At 44.9% G+C, this 15,771-nt stretch overlaps 1 long non-coding RNA gene across 1 annotated transcript; it reads right to left on the bottom strand.

Annotated features, from left to right (window-relative positions):
• Window positions 1-2,862: 2,862 nt before the first annotated feature.
• LOC111828410 lies at window positions 2,863-12,843 on the bottom strand. Its single transcript, XR_002832275.1, has 3 exons — window positions 12,667-12,843; window positions 11,785-11,909; window positions 2,863-2,999 (listed from the first exon to the last, which is right to left on the bottom strand). It is a non-coding gene; the product is annotated as an uncharacterized LOC111828410 (long non-coding RNA).
• Window positions 12,844-15,771: the final 2,928 nt, after the last annotated feature.

Below are 15,771 nucleotides of genomic sequence, written 5' to 3'. Positions count from 1 at the left end.
ATAATTGAACTACATCAAAGTTAAAAACATTTGTGTTGCAAATTATACCGTCAAGAAGCGAAAAAACCACAGAACAGGAGAATATATTTGCAAATCATCTGTCTGATAAGGGACTTGTGTCAGATTATATAAATAACTATTATAACTCAATAATAAAAAGACAACCCAATTTAAAAATGGACAAAGGATTTGGACAGACATTCCTTCAAAGAAGATACACAAATAACCAATAAACACATGAAAAGAAGCTTGCAATCATCAGTTATGAGGGCAACACAACAGAAAGCTACCATGAAATGTGACTTCAAACCCACTAGAATGGCTTTTTTTTTAAGACAAGCAAGGGGAACGAGGTGAGATGAACCAAAGAACATATATACTTATATGCATAGGCAATAGGGTAGCGAAGACTGGGGAGGGAGGGAGAGCTGGAGGCGGGTAAACGGGAGGAAAACGGGAGATACCTGTAATACTGCCAACAATAAAAAATATTTTAAAAGATAAAAATAAAATAAAAGACAGGCAACAGCAAATGTGGAGAGTGAGGAGAAACTGGAGCTCTCCTACGTTGCTGGTGGGGGTGTAAATGGTGCAGCTGCTTTGAAAAACAGTCAGGCAGTTACTCAGAGTTAAACACAGAGTCAGCGGATGCCCCCACAGCTCTCCTCCTGGATCTGTAACCACGAAAAATGAAAATATCTGTCTGCACAAAACTTACATTTGGATATTTATAACAGCATGACTCATAGTAGCCCCAACTGGAAACACACAAATGCCCATCTGAACTGACCAGCAGATAGAGTGCAGGGTCTGCGTGTGAGGGGGCGGCCCCGCCTGGGCCACAGGCAGGAGCAAGGCGCTGGGGTCTCCCAGAGGGCGGCTCAGTGAGCCGGTCCCTCCTGCACCTCCTCCCAGAACCAAGCTGCAAATACAACTAAACCCTGAGTCACCGGCTGAAGAGGGGCCTTTACAAGGAAGGGCACGAGCTCCCCAGAGGCAGAGGCGGGTGGGAAGGCAGGGCCGAGGGCGAGGAGGGTGTCTTGGCTGCAGGGCTGCTCTCTGCTGAGCGAGGCCCAACCCAGGCCAGGGGGGCCCCCAGCCCAGAGCCAGAGCTGAGAACAGCAGCCTCGTAACATCCAGCCTGGGAGAGAGTCTGTCAGAGATAAAGTCACTTTAAAACAGTGGTTCTCAACCTGCTGGCCCTTTAAATACAGTTCCTCATGTTGTGACCCAACCATAAAATTATTTTCGTTGCTACTTCATAACTGTAATGTTGCTACTGTTATGAATCGTCATGTAAATATCTGATATGCAGGATGGTCTTAGGTGACCCGTATGAAAGGGTCGTTCGACCACCAAAGGGGTCGCGACCCACAGGTTGAGAACCGCTGCTTTATTTTTTTTTAAATATATTTTATTGATTTTTTACAGAGAGGAAAGGAGAGAGATAGAGAGTTAGAAACATCAATGAGAGGAACATCGATCAGCTGCCTCCTGCACACCCCCTACTGGGGATGTGCCCGCAACCAAAGTACATGCCCTTGACCAGAATCGAACCTGGGACCCTTCAGTCTGCAGGCCGACGCTCTATCCACTGAGCCAAACCGGTTACGGCGAGAACTGCTGCTTTAAAACAAAACAACAATAAAAACCAGAGCACAGGCTTAGAGGCTTCCGTGGGGGAGAGCCTGGGTGGGAGGCATTGGAGGGAGACGGGAGGACTGGGCGGGAGGCCTGTGCCACACACACACACATACACACACACATACACACACACACACACTGAGGCACCAGCCCCTCGGGCAGCACCAGCCTGCTCAGCCCACCCGCAGCTGCAGGCTCGCTGAGGAGGCTGCGGCTGTGGCCAAGCCTGCAGGGGCGTCAGTGACTGGCTTTGGGGTGGACCATGCCCCACACGGTCCTCAGAACCTGATGGTGCTTTTCCCCTCCTGGGGGAGCTGATAGAAACTCCTGGCTTCCAGCAGACCCGCGGGAGAGCTGCAAGGGCCTCGCCCGCCCAGGCCAGGGAGGTATTCCGGGACAGTCTCCGACGCGGGGCTCTGCCACCAGCTCCCTGGAAATCTGAAGGGAGACCCAGAGGTCGCATCCTCCCGATTCCACCAGAGCCCCTTCAGAAACAGCCTTTTCAGCGGCTGAGTGTGACGGCTGGCGGCAGGCAGAGCGAGTGGAGGGGAGACAGGTGCCCTGGGCTGATTGCTGACCCACCTCGGGGACCCCTGCTGCTGACAAGTTGATCCTGAGCACAGCTTGGCCCCTCCTGGGCACAGCCACGCCCGGTGGAGGCAGCCACAGACTGGGTTGCTTGGAGTTTCGAACAGGTTGCCAAGAGCCCAATGTGGACGGTGTCTGACGGTCACTAGCACCAAAGTACCCCAGGGAGGCCCAGAAACGACCTCGAACACAGTCCTCCTCCGTCAGCGTCGGAGCACGGCCCAGGGCGCTCCCAGGAGGCACTGAACTCTGCCAAGACAAACGCCGCGTGGCTGGTTTGCGTTCTATTTCTTTATTCTCCCTTTTCTATTGCACTATTATTTTGTCTCTCTTTTTTTCTTTCATATTTCTTACTTTTCTTTCCTTTTCTTACTGTATTTTTTCTGTCTCCTTTCTTTTTTCCTTTTCTTAATTTTTTTCTGTCTTCTTTTTCTTCTTTTCCCCTTTTCAGAATTGTTTTCCTTTCTCCTTTCTTTCATACCAGTTCCTTTTCCTATTCTTTATTCTTAATTTTTCTCTCCCTTCTTCCCTCTCAGGTTCTCTTTTCCTCCCCCTTTCTCTTCTTGTATTCTTTTCTTTTCTTTACTTTTATTATTCTTTCTTTCTTTTCCCTTTCCTAATTCCCTTTTGCTCTGTAGTTGTTTGTGTGGTTGTTGTAGGGATCATTGTATGCTTTTGTTTTGTTTCTTGTTTAGTTGTATTGCTCTGTCAGCACCTGCACAACAGCTCACACACTGTGGTGGGGGTGGAGCCGCACAGCCAGCCACCTGCGGAGAGATACACACCATGAGTGGAACAGCGACAGTCAAGACCCAATTACAACAGGAGCGCCACATACCCCTCGAGGTGCACCTCTAGGTCATCCAGATCAGATCATAGAGACTGCACCACTGGGTCCCACAGGACACTTACTCCATAAGGCACCCCCCGAAGACTGGGAGGCATAGCAGTTCTATCTAATACATAGAGACAAATACAAAGGGACAGCTAAAACGGGGAGACAAAGAACAACCCCCAAATGAAAGAAAAGGAAGAATCTCCAGGGAAAAAAATGAAACAGAGGCAAACAATTTATTAGGTATAGAGTTCAAAGTAATGGTTATAAGGATGCTCAAGGAAGTTAGTGAGGATCACAAGGAACTAAGTGGGAACTACAACAGCATAGAAAAGGAAATAGAAAAAAAAAGGAAATTGAAATTATGAACAAGAACCAGAAGAAAATGAATACCATATCCGACATCAAGAATACAGTAGAAGGGCTAGGCTGGTGTAGCTCAGTGGTTAAGCATCAACCTATGAACCAGGAGTCACGGTTCAATTCCCAGTCAGAGCATATGCCTGGGTTGCAGGCTCAATCCCCAGTGTGGGGCATGCAGGAGGCAGCTGATCAATGATTCTCTCTTATCATTGATGTTTCTATCTCTCCCTCTCCCTTCCTATATGGAATCAATAAAAATATTTTTTCATGTGAAATATGGGTATTGTTTGCATACATAAAGTTTTCAGACATCACAGTGAGAGAAATCAGACATCCCAATATTTCACAAAGCAAGGTTCCGATTAGTGATACAGTGAATATGCCACAACCTCTCTTCCAGCCAGATTTTGCATGCTGAATAGAAGAATAATGCTTCAACTATTAACTTCAACCTCCATTATTTTAATCTGAAGGACAACCATAAAATATCTCAAAATTTACTACTTTGAGAGTTTGGTTAGGTTAGATCCACTTATTAATGGCAAGAGCAACCATAACTCATTCTCAGTGAGAGAATCCCTATATACTAGTACAAACCTGGCAAATTTTTTTAAAAAGTACTTAAACAAAGCTTTTGAAAAGAATGAAAGCTAGCTCAATTCATATAATGTCAAATAACTTTCAATTAATAATAGAATCGTTTACATTTTTGCAGTGTCTTATAGCATATTTTGTTCCTAATGAGAAAATATACTAAAATGCTACTGTTAACCCTGAAATCTTAATCCAAACCTTACACATAAGACTAACATGTTGGTCAAGAGGGAAAGAATGAAATCACGCACTGTCTACAGGGCAAACGAAAACCAACGGCAAGATGCAAGGAAAGCTGAACCCCTGGTACAAACACACACGCACACGCACAAAGTAATTACAAGCAAACACCACGTATCTATATTCTCTACCTGCTGGCGAACCTGTTATTAAAATTTCAAAGAAAAAAACAACTTAGGCTTTTTCTATTTAATCCATAAGAAATATTCAGGAACAGATAAATAGAATATTTGTTGCATATTAACGAACATGTGGCTTCTTGTGCTTTCCATCTGAATTAGGGGTTAAAATACTTTGTTTTCAATGTGATATAAGTATAAAGTAATATTAAACATCTATAGGAAAGCATCTTTTCTTCAGCCCAATTTTACATAATTTTACATGAAAGTACTAACAGTGAAAATTCATGATGTTGTGTGAAAATGGTGACGGCAGCCAGCATCTCGCACAGGTCCAAAGTGGCTGACCGGCAGGCCAGGAAGCCTGAGTAGAGGTGGTAGAGCACGCGGAGCCCCCACAAGCAGAGCACGGCCCAACTCACCAGGACAGCGCAGCTCCGGCTCCACTGCCCACCAGCAGGTCTCACATCCACGTTAGCCAACTCAATAAAAATAGATTTTTTAAAAAGAATACACTGGAAGGAATTAAAAGTAGATTGAATGAAGCAGAGGATCAAATCAGTGACTTGGAAGACAAGGTAGAAAAAGCACCCAATTAGATCAGCAAAAAGATAAAAGAATTCAAAAGCAGGAGGATAGTTTAAGGGAACTTTGAGACAACATGAAACACAACAACATCCACATTGTGGGGGTCCCAGAAAGAGAGAAAGTGAGCAAGGGCTAGAGAACCTGTTTGAAGAAATAATGACAGAAAACTTCCCCAACCTGGTGAAAGAAAAAGACACAAAAGTTCAGGAAGCAAGGAGAGTCCCAATCAAGATGAACACAAAGAAGCCCACACCAAGACACATCATAATTAAAATGACAAATGTTGAAGACAAAAAAGAATCTTAAAGGCAGCAAGAGAGAGGCAGAAAGTTACCTACATGGGAGTTCCCATTAGATTGTCAGCTGATTTCTCAACAGAAACATTTCAGGCTAGAAGCGATTGGCATGAAGTATTCAAAGTAATGAAAAGCAAGGACCTGAACCCAAAACTACTCTATCCAGCAAGGCTAGATTTTAAATAATTTTAAAATTGAAGGCGAAATAAAGAGCATCCCAGTTTTAAAAAAAAAGCCTAAAGGAAAACATTACCACCAAACCAGCATTGCAATAAATGTTAAAGGGACTGCTATAAGAAGGAGAGAGGAGAGAGAGAGAGAGAGAGAGAGAGAGAGAGAGAGAGAGAGAGAGAGAAGCTTAGGTATAAAGAAAAAAGTGGCAATAAATAAGTACCTATCAATAATAACCTTCAAAGTAAATGGATTAAATGCTCCAATCAAAAGACATAGGGTAGCTGAATGGATAGGAAAATATGACTCATATTAAAAGAGACCCACTCAGAACAAAATATTCACACAGGCTGAAAGTGAAGATATGGAAAAAATAATCCATGCAATGGAAAATGAAAAAAAGCTGAGGTAGCAATACTCATAACTGACAAAATAGACTTCAAAATGAAGACCATAAAAGAGACTAAGAAGGTCACTATATAATATTAAAGGAATCAATTCAACAAAAAAATATAACCCTTGTCAGCATATATGTACCCAATATAGTGGCACCTAAATATATATTTTTAAAAACTCTTGTTGCATTTTAAAGGAGAAAGTGACTGCAATACAGTCTCAATAGGGGACTTTAACACCCCACTAACATCACTGGATAGATCTTCCAGACAAAAAAAATCAGCAAAGAAACAGCAATCCTAAACGACTCACTAGATCAGATGGACTTAATTGACATCTTCAGAATATTTCACCCCAAAGCTACAGAATATACATTCTTCTCAAGTGCACATGGGACATTTTCAAAAATAGACCACATATTGGGACATAGGCAAAGTCTCTCCAAATTCAAGAAGATTAAAATCATAGCAAGCATCTTCTCAAGATCACAATGGCATAAAATTAGGAATAAACTACAATAAAAACAATCACAAAAATTCAAACACTTGGAGGCTAAATAGCATGCTATTAAACAACGATTGTGTTACCAAAGAGATCAAAGAAGAAATAAAAAAAATCCTGGAAACAAATGACAATGAAAACACAACAATCCAAAATCTATGGGACATAATGAAAACAGTCCTGAGAGGAAATTCATAGCTCTACAAGCTTACCTCAAAAAACAAGAAAAACTGGTAATAAACCATCTAACTCTGCAACTTGAAGAATTAGAAAGAGAGCAACAAAAAAAGCCCAGAGTGAGCAGAAGGAAGGAAATAATAAAGATCAGAGCAGAAATAAATGACATAGAGATTTTTTTTAAAAATCAACAAAACCAAGAGCTGGTTCTTTGAAAGGATAAACAAGATTGATAAACCTCTAGCCAGGCTCACCAAGAAGCAAAGAGAGAGGACCCAAATAAACAAAATCAGAAATGAAAGAGGCAAAATAACAACAGACCCCACAGAAATACAAAGAATCATAAAAAAAAAAAAAACTATGAGCAACTCTATTCCAACAAATTGGTCAACCTGGAAGAAAAAGACATATTCATAGAAAAATATTATTTTCCAAAACTCAATCAGGAAGGATCAAAAAATCTGAATAGGCCAATAACTATGGAGGAAATTGAAGCAATAATCAAAAAACTTCCAACAAACAAAAGCCCTGGACCAGACAGCTTCACAGGGGAGTCTTATCAAACATTCAAAGAAAAACTAAAACTTATCCTCAGATTATTCCTAAAGATTCAAGAGGAATGAAGCCAGCATTACCCTAATCCCAAAACCAGATAAAGAAAATACAAAGAAAGAGAATTACAGGTCAATATCCCTCATGAACATAAATGCCAAAATTCTCAACAAAATTCTAGCAAATCGGATCCAGCATTACATTAGAAAGATCATACACCATGACCAAGTAGGATTTATTCCAGAGATGCAAGGATGGTACAATATCCACAAATCAATAAATGTGATACATCACATAAACAAATTGAGAGATAAAAACCATATAATTATATCAATTGATGCAGAAAAAAAACATTTAGCAAAATCCAACACCTTTTCTTGATAAAAACTCTCAGCAAGGTGGGAATAGAAGGATCATACCTCAACATAATAAAAGCCATATATGACAAACCTACAGCCAACATCATACTCAGTGGGCAAATACCAAAACCATTTCCCCTAAGAACAGGAACAAGACAGGGATGCCCACTCTCACCACTCCTGTTCAACATAGTACTGGAAGTACTAGCCACAGTGATCAGACAAGAAGAAGAAATAAAAGGCATCCAAATTGGAAAAGAAGTAAAATTGTCATTATTCGCAGATGACATGATACTGTACATAGAAAACCCTAAAAACTCCATCAAAAAAACTATTAGAATTAATCAATGAATTTGACAATGTAGCAGGATACAAAATTAACACCCAGAAATTCATGGCTTTTTTATACACCAATAATGAACTCACAGAAAGAGAAACTTTAAAAAAAATCCTATTTACCGCCGAAACCGGTTTGGCTCAGTGGATAGAGCGTCCGCTTGTGGACTGAAAGATCCCAGGTTCGATTCCGGTCAAGGGCATGTACCTGGGTTGCGGGCACATCCCCAGTAGGAGATGTGCAGGAGGCAGCTGATCGATGTTCCTCTCTCATCGATGTTTCTAACTCTCTATCTCTCTCCTTTCCTTTCTGTAAAAAGTCAATAAAATATATATTTTTTAAAAAATCCTATTTACCATTGCAACAAAAAAATTAAGATACCTAGGAATAAATTTCACCAAGGAGGTAAAGGACCTGTACTCAGAAAATTACAGGACACTGAAAAAAGAGATAGAAGAAGACGAACAAATGGAAAAATATACATGTTCATGGATTGGTAGAATCAACATCATTAAAATATCCATACCACCCAAAGCAATCTATAAATTCAATGCAATCCCCATTAAAATACCAACATCATACTTCAAAAACCTAGAACAAACTCTCCAAAAATTCATCTGGAATAAAAAAAAAGATCCTGAATAGCTGCAGCAATCTTGAGAAAGAAGAACAAAGTTGGAGGGATCACAATACCAGATATCAAGCCATATTACAAAGCCACTGTTCTCAAAACTGCCTGGTACTGGCACAAGAACATACATAGAGACCAGTGGAACAGAACAGAGAACCCAGAAATCAACCTAAGCCATTATGCTCAATTAATATTTGATAAAGGAGGCAAGACCATACAATGGAGTCAAGACAGTCTCTCCAATAAATGGTGTTGGAAAAATTGGAAGGATACATGCAAAAAAATGAAACTAGACCACCAACTTACACCATACGCAAAAATAAACTCAAAGTGGATAAAGGACTTAAACATAAGACAGGAAACCATAAAAAATCTTAGAAGAAGCCATAGGCAACAAAATAGCAGACATTTGTCATAGCAATATCTTTGCCGACACAGCTCCTAGGGCAGTGGTTCTCAACCTTCTGGCCCTTTAAATACAGTTCCTCATGTTGTGACCCAACCATAAAATTATTTCCGTTGCTACTTCATAACTGTAATGTTGCTACTGTTATGAATCGTAATGTAAATATCTGATATGCAGGCTGGTCTTAGGCGACTCCTGTGAAAGGGTCGTTTGACCGCCAAAGGGGTCGTGACCCACAGGTTGAGAACCACTGTCCTAGGGCAATGGAAACTAAAGAGAAAATGAACAAATGGGACTACATCAAAATAAAAAGCTTCTACAGCCAAAGAAACCGTCAACAAAACAACAAGAAAGCCCACTGCATGGGAGAACATATTCGCCAATGTTATCACCGATAAGGGTTTAATCTCCAACATTTACAAGGAATTCATACAACTTAACAAAAGGAAGATAAACAACCCAATCAAAAAATAGACAAAGGACCTAAATAGGCACTTTTCGAAAGAGGACACTCAGAAAGCCAAGAGACACGTGAAAACATGCTCAAAGTCAGTAATCATCTGAGAGATGCAAATCAAAATGATGATGAGGTACCATCTCACACTTGTCAGAATGGCTATCATCAACAAATCAACAAACGACAAGTGCTGGCGAGGATGTGGAGAAAAAGGAACCCTCTTGCACTGCTGGTGGGAATGCAGACTGGTGCAGCCACTGTGGAAAATATAGAGTTTCCTCAAAAAATTAAAAAATGGACCCTAGCCGATTTAGCTCAGTGGTTAGAGTGTTGGCCCATGGACTGAAAGGGTCTGGGGTTTGATTCCTGTCTGAGCCTGTGCCTCAGTCGCAGGCTCAATCCTCAGCCCCAGTTGAGGAGCATGAGGGAGACAACCAATTGATGTGTCTCTTTCACATCGATGTTTCTCTCTCTGTCTCTCCACTCCCTTCCACTCTCTCTAAAAAAGCGATGGAAAAATTATGCTCTGTGAGGATTAACAAAAATTTTTAAAAATGGAACTGCCATTTGACCTATTGATCCCACTTCTTGGAATCCAGTCTCCAAAACACCAATCAGAATATTGAACCACTTAGCAGCTTTATTTACAACTAGAAGACTGGTGCATGATCATGCACAGGTGGGGTCCCTCGGCCTGGCCGGTGATTGGGGCCGATGAGGGCCGGCCAGCAGGGGAGTGACCGTGGGAGGGCTCCACGGTGTGTCCCGCCCTCTCACCCAGTCCAGATCAGCCGGACCCCAGCAGCAAGCTAACCTACTGGTCTGAGTGTCTGCCCCCTGGTGGTCAGTGTGCGTCATAGCGACTGGACAAGCAGTCGATGGAACAGTTGACCAATAGGTCGGACACTTAGCATATTACACTTTTATTATATAAGATAGGTAAGATTTGGAAACAGCCCAAGTGCCCATCAGTAGATGAGCAGGTAAAAAAGCTGTGGTACATCTACACCGTGGAAAACCATGTGGCTGTAAAAAAGAAGGGGCACCTATCCTTTGCCACAGCATGGAGGGACCTGGTGAGTACCATGCTAAGCGAAATAAGCCAGTCGGGGAAAGACAGGTATCACATGATCTCACTTATATGTGGAATGTAATGAACAAAATTATCTAACGAACAAAAAGGATGCATGGAACAGACTGACAGGCCTCAGAGGGGAAGCGGGAGAGAGGAGGGAAGAGATTAACCAAAGAGCTTATATGCACAGTCCACGGACACAGACAGTAGTGTGGTGAAGGCCTGGGGTGGGGGCAGAGGCGGGGTGCAAAGGGGGTAGGAGGAGAAAATGAGGGATGTCAGCTCCCATTCTCACAATGCAATACTGTCAACATTAAATGTTTTTAAAAGGAGTGAAGCTCTGGCACACGCTACAACATGGGTATGTCCTGTAAACATCACGCAGAGTGAGAAAGTCCAGTCACACGGGACTTCACACTGTGGATTCCATTCACATGAAACACTAGGAGAGTCAGGACGCTGAGGAAGGGCCTGGGGGTGGGGGGGGGGGTGACTGCTAATGGATAGGAGGCTTCTCTCAGGGAGGCCCAACATGGTCATGGTCGCACACAAACTAAAAAGCTTTAAGCTCTACACTGTAATGGGTGAATAACATGGTGTTGAATTAAATAGCAATAAAGCTGTTAAATACAGGGTGTCCCAGAAATATGCACACTCCAACAGCTGACAGCTCAATTGGTGTTTCTTTCTTTTCAGATGTAACCCACTGGAACGAGGAATGAGTTGAAAGGGTGCTTACGTTTTGGGGGACACCCTGCACTTATGTTATATTCCGTATCTTCACTCTAAGAAAATAGAAACATGAATTGAAAAGCCTTTTGGAATCTCTCTTACAGAGGGATTCAAACTAACTTGTGTGGATAATGCTCCCTGAGGAAGGCGGAGCATGACCTCACCTTCTGTGCGGGGTGAGCGTGTGGCCCTGCCCAAGGGCCAGGGGACAGGCTGGGCGTCAGCTCAGCGGAAAGCGCTGAGGAACACAAGCTCACCAGGAGGTCAAGGTCTACACCCTCAGGGACAAGTCATGGCAACAGCATGCTCCCTGGATATGACATGACAAAACGGAACTTCACCTCTGTGGTCTCACTCCTCCAAACCCATAACCCAATCGAATCACGAGAAAAACATCAGAGAAACCCAAATTAAGGGATATTCTCCAAAACACCGGACTAGTTCTCCTCCAAACTACCAAGGTCACCAGAAAGGAAAGCCGGCCCGGGGAGCCCACGGAGACATGGCGGATGTGAGGCGTCTGCGGAGAGGGTCCTGGACAGAGGAGGGACCCTGGGTGAACCATGAGGAAATGCAAACAAAGCGTGTGCCTTAGGTACTAAGAACGCACCAACATCGGTTAGTTGGTTGTGCATTAATGTGATTCATTCGTCCAACTATCTTTGCAACTTTTCTGCAAATCTCAAACAATTCTAAAGTTAACGGTTTATTTTAAAAACTCACTTGGAGGCGGCATGTAGGGTGAGATGAGTCACAGCTCTTCAGCGTGTGACCTGGGAGGACACCCTCTGGTCTGATTCCCCATCAGTAAGGTAGTTGCACCCCGGTCTCAGCGACCGTTGTAGGATCTGAATGAGGCAACATGTGTTAAGAGAACTTTGGAAAGTGAAGTTCCTCCCAAATATCCCGGAAAGAGCTAATCAGGTGCCTGAAATGTCCCCGCGTGGGTCTCCTCCAAACATGCTTGTCTTCCTCGTTTAATGTGTGAGCGTAGGTCTCTGTCTCTGCCACCATGGGCGGCATCTCTCCTTCCTCACCCCCACACAGTGCCTGCAATGGCTCCTCCCTGGCCTTCCCTGGCCTTTCCTGGCCTGGTGAGCCCCCCTCCCCCTGGCCTGGTGAGCCCCCCTCCCCCTGGCCTGGTGAGCCCCCCCTCCTTGTACCCACACATGTCACCTCCCACTGAGGCCCGGCTTGGGGGGGGCGGGTTCTTTACCCGTGAACTTCAGGATGGTGCGCGGTGGGACTGAGTGCCAGGGCGGCCTGGGTTGAGGATGGAGTGACAGTGAGGAGGGGCGGGTGTGGGGCAAGCTGCACAGCATTTCTGGCCTAGGGGTTCCCCTCCTGCGCCCCCTTCAATCCTTGCAGTTGGCAGGAGGGGTCCTGGCCAACAACTCTTTAAAAATATATCTTTTCATTAATGAGAGAGAGAGAGAGAGAGAGAGAGAGAGAGAGAGAGAGAGAGAGAGGAAGAGGGGCTTTGCTGTCATGTATGCATTCATTGACTGACACTCGCCACCTTGGGGTATTGGGACTGCGCTTGGGACTGCGCTCTAACCAGCCGAGCTACCTGCCAGGGCCTGGCCGACAGCTCTGAATGCCCACCTGTGAGCCGCACGCAGACGCGGTGGGTTTTGTGGTTTTGTGTTCGTTTTTATCAGTCAGTCAGCCACTGTTTCAGAGCCTCTCCTTAGAGGGGTGCGGTGGGCAGCGTGGCCCGCCTGCGCCTCCCCCGCTGGGGATGGAGGAGGGCGCCTGGGCTGCCTCCGCCGGCACCGCGGGAGAAGCCGCCGGCTCCAGCGGCCGGGCCTGGGCCGTGGGGGACGGGCCGGTGGGGCGGACGGAGGCTGCAGAGTACTGCGCTCTACCCTGACCCCTACCTGCGGGTCTGCAGGGTCCTCAGGAGGCGCCCAGGAAGCCAGGGCCTGAGTCAGGACAAAGGGCAGCCAGTGGCACCTGAAGGCGAGGGCGGGGGCCGGGCCGCAGCAAAGTGCAAGTCACGGTGAGCTCGGCACCAAGCCCCTGGGGCGGCCCAAGCCCGCGGCCCGCTCTGCGCCGCCTCTGCCTCCGGGCTGGAGCCACACCCGGGCAGAGCAAGCTTGGGGCGCGCCCCGTCACACACAGTGCACAGTTCACACCAAAATGGCCAGGAGCCGCTTGGTTTCTGCATAATCGCCGAGCAGGCACGTGTGAGGGGCGTTAGGTCAGCCTTGCGCGCGGCTTCACCCCTCCGTGTCGGCACCGCAGGTTCTAGTTGTTTTCGCGTTTCCCCAGCGCTGCTATGATATCCGACAAAGGTGAAATGTACGGGACACAGAGGGCTCGTCATTGTTTTCAGAAATAGGGCCCAGGAGCTCAGGTGGTTAGAGCATCTCCCCATTTGCCAAGGCTGCGGTTTCATCTCTGTCAGGCCCATACAAGAATCAACCAGTGGGTTCATAGATGTGGAACAACAAACCAATCTCTCTCTCTCTCTCTCTCTCTCTCTCTCTCTCTCTCTCTCTCTCGTCAATAAAATGAAATAACAATAGGGCCTTATCAAACACATTTCTGAGCCTTCTGTCCTCCCCAGTGGTGTGTGTGCACAGTCCCTCCAAGGCAGAAGGACGGGTGAATGAATTCCATCGGCTCTCCTGGCTCTTTAAAATGAATATTAATGATGTTTACATGCACGTGGCCATAGTGCTCCCCATTTATGGGACGTCTCTTTGCTTCCACTTTTAGACCACTGCTCCATAAGCTTCCTTAACCTTCCAGGTGACTTTATTTCTATGGAATAGAGTCCTGGGAAGATTTGCAGTTTCCGTTTCATAGGTGTTGCCAGATGGCTTTCCACAGTCCCTTGGGGTCTGGGGTCTGCACCCCAAGCTCTGGGGGTCCTCGGGTCTGCACCCCAAGCTCTGGGGGTCCTCGAGTCTGCACCCCCAGGCCCTCGGGGCTGGAGCGCTTTTCCCAATCCTGAGTTTGCATTCCTGTCTGGGAAGGCGCAGCCCCTGGTGCTGCCTCCCTCCTGTTTGTGTTTCCGAGTCCGAGTTTCTGTGAGACTCTGAGCTACAGCATCTAGTTATCAGGGTTTCCCTCCATCTTCCGCTTATGCGTGGAGTTTATTCATGGTGTCTCTTGCATACAGAGGATTATAAGGCTGAATAGGACGCCTCTGTTTTAGTTCGACGCGGAGTCCTCTCTGATCCTGGGTTCATTTAATTCCCTGGATGTTCTTGTAAGATTTTTATTGTTTTTTGTTCACTCTGAGTACGTAAAGAAATTATTTTACATATGAGGTAAGAGGGAAGCCCATGTTTACTGTCTTTTTGATGGACAGCCTGTTGTGCCAACACCATTTAATAAAATACCAACAACAGTAACGCCAGCCCTGACTGAGTCTCCACTGTGTGCACGTTCCCATGTTAACTCAGCTAATCCTCACGACGCCCCAGAGGAAGGAACCCCCTTCTCTCCATTTGACCGGAGCACAGAGAGGCTCGCAACGGCCTATGGTCAACCAGCTGGGGCGGACCCGCCAGGTTTCGCCCAGGCTCCCGACTCCGCATTCCGCTTCTGGAATTAGCCACCTGCCGCACCCCTTTCTTTCCGGTTTCAAACTTATTGTCCTAACATTGAATATAATTTCCTTAAGATGCTCTTAATCGCTCCTGAACCTGAAGTGATGGCGCCTTTCTCATTCCTGGTCTTGTCTATTTCTGCTCTCTCGTTTGTCCTGCTCCAAGGAAAGTGCAAGTCATGATGAGTCGGGCCTTCCTGTTCACTGGTGTCTGCAAAGACCAGTTCACCACCCCTGCTCACAGGAATGAGGGTGAGTGTAGGCTCGGTTCTCCATCATTCATGTCTGCTATCGATTCCTTCTTCCTACTTCCTTTTGGTACTTACACTGAGTGTGTAGGTCTTTTTGTCTTTCTATTTCAGTAATGGAGACATTTAATTTTCCACTGAATTCAGTTTTGCTATATCCCAGAGGTTTGGGAATGAGCACTCTTATTTCCACTGCTCTCCCAATAGAATTTAATTTCCCTCTTGGTGTCCTCTTTAATCTAAGTGTTGTCTAGGTTATGTTGGTCACACCTTTATTATTTACTACCAATTTTATCAGATTATGATACAAATATGAACTTTTCTCTACTTTTCTGTATTGGATCAGGTTTTGTTTTTTTGTGGTCAAATATATTATTAATTTTTGTAGCATTTCCAGAGACACATGAATAATAAGGAATGTATGTTTCAATGTCACCCCCAATAAAGTCAATAAAAACTTTTTAAAAAGAGAAAACAAGTGAGGAAAGAAAAGATGTGCTTTCTGTTCATGGATTTAAGAATCTCCACCTATTAACTCAAATTTATTGATGATTCCTCCATATCATTCTTTTTTATTTGGTCTAATTCTGAGAGATGTGTCTTGAAATCTCTCCTTACAATCCTAGTACTTTTGCCTTGTGAATTTAACCATCATTTTGCTTTGTTCATACGTACAGGTTTATGACTGATCTTCTTTACAATTTTTGCTTTTCTTCTTCACATCATTTTGAGAGAGAGAAGCATTGATCTGTTGCCTCCCATATGCGCCCTGACAGGGGATGAAACCCACAACCTAGGTAAGTGCCCTGACCAGGAACCGAACCGGCAACCTTTTGTGGACAGAACAACCTCCCATCCGCTGAGCCGCCAGTCCGGGCTCAGGCCACGTGTTCTAACGTT

This window comes from Myotis lucifugus, unplaced genomic scaffold (genome assembly GCF_000147115.1).
Source record: "Myotis lucifugus unplaced genomic scaffold, Myoluc2.0 scaffold_355, whole genome shotgun sequence".
Classification (NCBI taxonomy): Eukaryota; Metazoa; Chordata; class Mammalia; order Chiroptera; family Vespertilionidae; genus Myotis; species Myotis lucifugus.
This window is presented reverse-complemented; position numbering and strand designations above follow the sequence as displayed.